This window comes from Ambystoma mexicanum, chromosome 4p (assembly GCF_040938575.1).
Source record: "Ambystoma mexicanum isolate Mex_15411 chromosome 4p, UKY_AmexF1_1, whole genome shotgun sequence".
NCBI classification, from domain to species: Eukaryota; Metazoa; Chordata; class Amphibia; order Caudata; family Ambystomatidae; genus Ambystoma; species Ambystoma mexicanum.
Genome location: NC_090927.1, coordinates 765,366,361 through 765,371,524, shown reverse-complemented (window position 1 = coordinate 765,371,524; position 5,164 = coordinate 765,366,361). Strand labels below are relative to the sequence as shown.

The following is a 5,164-nucleotide window of genomic DNA, read 5'->3' as shown; positions in this document are numbered from 1 at the left end:
TGGCATGTTCATCTATAACACTGCTATTGCAAAAGTGCTGCAATTGGGTTCAGCGGGTAAATTACAAGTGGCACACTACTGTACATCCATTTTTAAAGGGGTTAATAATATTTTTGTTTAAATACTACTCTCACATTTTATGGTTTGGTTTTGGGAACAATCTTCTTTTAGACATGCTAGTCTCCCCGTGCTTACCAAGATGAATTGTTGATGTCTACAGTTTTAAGGCTGCAATAATGCAATCATGCCATAATGCAATCATTGAACTGCAGGTTCTCTAGCATTTGACAGCATGACTGGCACACTTGGGAATTCTGCAAACCTGTTTCCCAACCCAAAATAAATAACAGTTTGCCACGTGTTTTCTGGAATCTTTTTTTTAACCATACTAAGGGGCTCCCCAAACACAGGAGAAGCTACTAGACAAATAGTAAAAGAGCTAGTGAACTGTAGAGGAAATGTCTGAGTATTGGAAGGCACCCAGCACTAGGAGGGTGACAATAAGATTCTGTTTTTTTATTTTTTATTTTTTTATTTATATTTTATAAGAATGTACAGAACCGTTGCAAGAACCCACCCACCCCCACCTTCCCATACAATCGAGCAGAGATTAGTAAAATTCCAAATATCTGCCCCAGAAATTCTATTTTTCTTCGGATGCCTGTAAATAACCCTCTCCATCATCACAAGCTTGCCCATCTCATCAACCCATGTGCTCTCCTCGGGATGAATCATTGACTTCCACCGTCTCAAGATCAGTTTGTTAGCCATCAAAGAGCCTCTCAACAACCACCTTTTCTGTGCACTAGTCAAATCATTGATGAGCTGATCATCTTCCAGTATTAAGGCATCAAAATTATAATCAAGCGACATTCTCAGCACCCTGTTGAATATCAAGGTAAACCTTTCCGAGAAGAGCCTCACTTCATTACATTCCCATAGCATGTGTTCTAAATGTCTCTGCCCTGTGAGAACATCCTGAGCGTATATCCATAGCAGTCATACAACACCCATACAGTCGTTCAGGCATCCAATAGGTTCTGTTCAGGATCTTAAATTGTCTCAACCGCTCTCCCAGGCTAATCGAAGACAGAACCCCATCCCTGCAGACAGTCGCGCAGCACACCTCAGACATCTACACAGACCATCTTTACAAATATTCTTGCAACAATGCAGTATTGCTGTTGGCCGACAACAAAATCAATTTGTATAACCTGCTCGCTTGGTGTCCTTCTGATTAAGTCTGAGCAACTATCCCTCAAAAATCAATCTCGTCCTTCTCTGAAACATCATAAATAGTTCTCTCTTCAGAGTGCGGAATTCCTGAATTGCATAGTTTGGAATATGCTTGGTAGCCTTCAGCTATTTAAAAGTAAGCCATTTCGCATCTGCTCTAAGGTCACCAATACACTGAACGCTTCCAATGAACCAATATGGCTAAAACAACAATTTCCTCCCATCCTTGATCTGCAGGTTGTATCATATTGAAGAGTCAAGACGTCGGAACGGCTTCCCTCCCAGAAGTATTGTAAGCTTCTTCCAAGACACCTTCAAGAATTCCTTCAGTGATGCAGAGGCAAAGGGCCATGTGGATTTTGCTGAAAGAATAGCCTGAGGTACCAATAGAATGCATAAATTGGGCTCAGCTCCAGCCCATTCATCCAGCTTTGGATCAAAGAATGGCACCAGATGCCTGACAGTGAAACCTAGAAGGTAGGCTTGGAAGTAAGGAACACCCAAGCCACCCCTATCAACTGGTAGTTGAAGTTTCCAGAGCTTCATCCAAGATGGCTTGTCATCCCATAGGCAACCGTGCAATAGTAAATTGGTTTCTGACCACATCTTCCTACCTGCCGGCACAGGCAACATACTGAGTATATAAATAATCTTAGGTGCAGAATTTATTTTCAGCCCATTAACTTTCCCCCACAGGGACAGTCTCAACAGCTTCCATCTTCCCAAATTTAATTTCAGACCCGACAGCAGTCCCTCCAAATTCTTCAACATAATCTTGTCCAATCTGCTGGTCAGCCAGATGACCAAATGTGTTATCCTTTCGGGGCACCATCAAAAACCTAAATCCACTATTGTTTCCTTCCGGCAATGTGGTGAAACAGGTTGAATCAGTCTTTCATATTCACACAAAAGGTTAGGCAACACACAACTGTGTAAGTGCTACTAGCAACCACCTGAAAACCCAAGGCTAGGTCCAGATAGTAAAACCAAATCCAAGGAGAAGATTTTATTTATTTTACTGTGGGGTGGACTCAAATCTATTCATAAGAAGAATAGAACAGGGTTGTGACTGAAGACAGATGGATAGAGCGAAACAAGGGTACTATCCCTGCCTAAAGTGCACTCTTGGATAGGTTGCGGTGTTCCAACGCCCGTTTATTAGTGACAGAATAAGAATAAGATTACCACTTCTATGATATGTAATGCGTTCAACCTTGAGAGTCCCAACCCACTCTCTTCCCGATTGGTTTGAATCGGAAGAGACTACCAGTAAAACCAGGGAAATGAAAAGAGAGTCAACCCAGGGAAGTGAAGAGAGTCCATTTTTCTCTTCAGAACAAACCATGTGGCATCTAATGGGATAGACAATTTTTAATAGCCCATTGATTGTCACACTGCTCCTGGGGTACTCAAATGTAAAAATGACACAACTTAGGGAAATAGGATACATTCCCAATCACAAAAACACACACAAAGACAATACAATCACCACTTCCCATGTGGAGTCAACTTTTTGCTCATGGAAAAGTGGGACAATGTAAAAATGTTTGCTCAAAACTAAAATGGGGGCAAATTGGAGCCCTTTTAGATGATACAAACACCATCGACCGGTTTCAGTGGCTTGGGTTTAGTAACGCCACATTCATCAGGACAGTCTAAGTTCCTCACAAGCTGGTGCATTTCATTGTACAACAACCAGTTTAATGAGGAAAATGGTTAAAAACAGTAGATGGCATGGTACATTACCACCCTGCAGTAGGTGTCATGAAACTGGAACAGTCTGGGAAGGAACCTGTGGAATCAACAAAATGAACCACAGTTACTAGGAGGCTGCTAAATTACACATATTGGATTTAGGATGGCACAACACTAGTTTGCCAACCAAAACAAACACAGCCCCATGGCTGTAGCACAACACCACCTCCTTTCCCAATCTCGATATCAAAGTCTCATCTCTTTGGTGTCAAAGAATGCCACCTGCATTTGTTAGCCACATTATTATTTAAAAAGAATAACCACAACAAGTGTGATAATTCTAACGATGGTATGGAATGCTCTTGAACAACTCCTGAAATTGTATTGACAACAGAGGGATCTCAACTCACCCTTGATGTTCACTCCCTTTTGTTCTAAAGAATGGTGTGCCACAAATTAGTGCCCAACTTTTACTGTCCAGTCCACATGTGATGCATCTGTGAATAATTACAAGATTTATAATAATATTCAAGTAAGCTGAATTTCAGAAGCTCTCGGTTTAGAGCGACCACAGTTTATATCATATGGGCAATTATTTAAGGGCAAAGATGTAAGGGGGACAAAGAATCATAAGGTCCCAGACAACAAGTGGAAGATTGCTTTGTATTGGTAAAATCTGCAGTCAAGAGAAGGGGATAAATACAACTGATGAATTATCCCAAAATTAAGACACAGCATTCAAACATCCCTGCAGACAAGAATCTTCACACGTACTTACATGAAAAGTGCATAACACGGGCGCCTTTTTGTCAAGGCGAGGCGCTCTGCATAGGCGCGTCTATCCCCTGTAGCTCTATTCTCCGTGTGTTAAGTAGGAGAAAAGGGGGCGGCAGCCTTTCCTTCGCATGTCACGTGACTCGCATTAGCGTGTCACGTGTACATGCCTCTGCCTCCGTATTGGCTAATTCACATCCACGTGTCACGTGCTCATGCGCCTGCCTCTGTATTGGCCGGCTCGTTCTCGGTCCGGCAGCGTTTCCTGCAATGCGCGCGCACACTTCTATACGCTAAAGTCAGGCAGGAGCTCAGCCAGGCATCTCACGCATGGCTGGAAAAACACCCCCTCCGGTGTATGCGCCATTCCACATGCGCTGCAAATAGGAGGGGGATGCCCGGACCCAGTCAGGCACCACATATTGGACCCTGGCACTGGGTCACTCACGTGCTCAGACTGCACGTAGCCACAGCCGACCCAAAGGGAACCTCGAGGGGAAGAAAAAAGGTTCATATTGAAGTACATAGGAGAAATGTACATTCACAGGGAACACACAGTCTAACATCCTATAAGTCCTGGCACACAACCAGAGCATCTACAGGGTGATTTAGATATCAATCGTTACTCAAAGGTGTTTACATAAATGGCTCAGGGCATCATGGCCAAGGAATGCCAGGGTATATTTTCATTGAGACCCACTTTATCAGTCTTTAAACGGAAAACCCATTTTTGTTCCCGCTTTAGTAAAAGGAGACTCATATCCCCTCCTCTTCTGGGACATTTTACCTTTTCTATAATGGTCCACTCAATTTCAGAGGCCAGGTGTTTGAGCCTCTGAAAGTGGTCCACCATGGGGGCATTCTCCCGGTGAGTTCTAAGACATGATAGGTGTTCCTGGATGTGTTTTTTAATTGACCTTGTAGTCATGCCAATATATTTTTTATCACAGGGGCACCGTATCATGTAAATCACATTTGATGTGTTGCAATTCGTAAAAGCAAGTTGTTTCCATGGTGTCTTTAGACCAAGGTCTAGTGTTCTGGTGCGTTTTGTAAGACTACATACATTGCACTGGCCACATGGTGTATGTCCTTGTGGGGAGGTGTTGTTCCACAGGGTAGTTTGCCCTGTCGTCTCCTGGGCTGGTGTATATGAATGTATTAAGGTGTCCCTCAGATTTTTTCTTTTTTTCATGGCAAATCGGGGTAATGGCAAATTGACCTGCCCGACATTGAGTATAGGCCATAGCTTAATGATTTCCCTTTTAATCAAATTGATTTTATTGGAATAGCTAAAGACTGCTGTGATCGTACTGTCTCCCACCGGTCGTGCTTTTTGTTGTAAAGTTAGATCCCGTGGGATGTTTTTGGCTCGTTTCCTTGCCATTCTCACAGTTTTTTCTTAGGGTAACCACGTTCTAAGAGACGATCTGTAAGTCCCTGTGCCTGTAGATTATAC

General features: G+C 42.9%; 1 non-coding gene across 1 annotated transcript; it reads right to left on the bottom strand.

Annotated features, from left to right (window-relative positions):
* Positions 1-391: 391 nt before the first annotated feature.
* On the bottom strand, positions 392-450 carry LOC138460454 (U7 small nuclear RNA). Its single transcript, XR_011263157.1, has one exon. It is a non-coding gene; the product is annotated as a U7 small nuclear RNA (small nuclear RNA).
* Between the last annotated feature and the right edge of the window lie 4,714 nt (positions 451-5,164).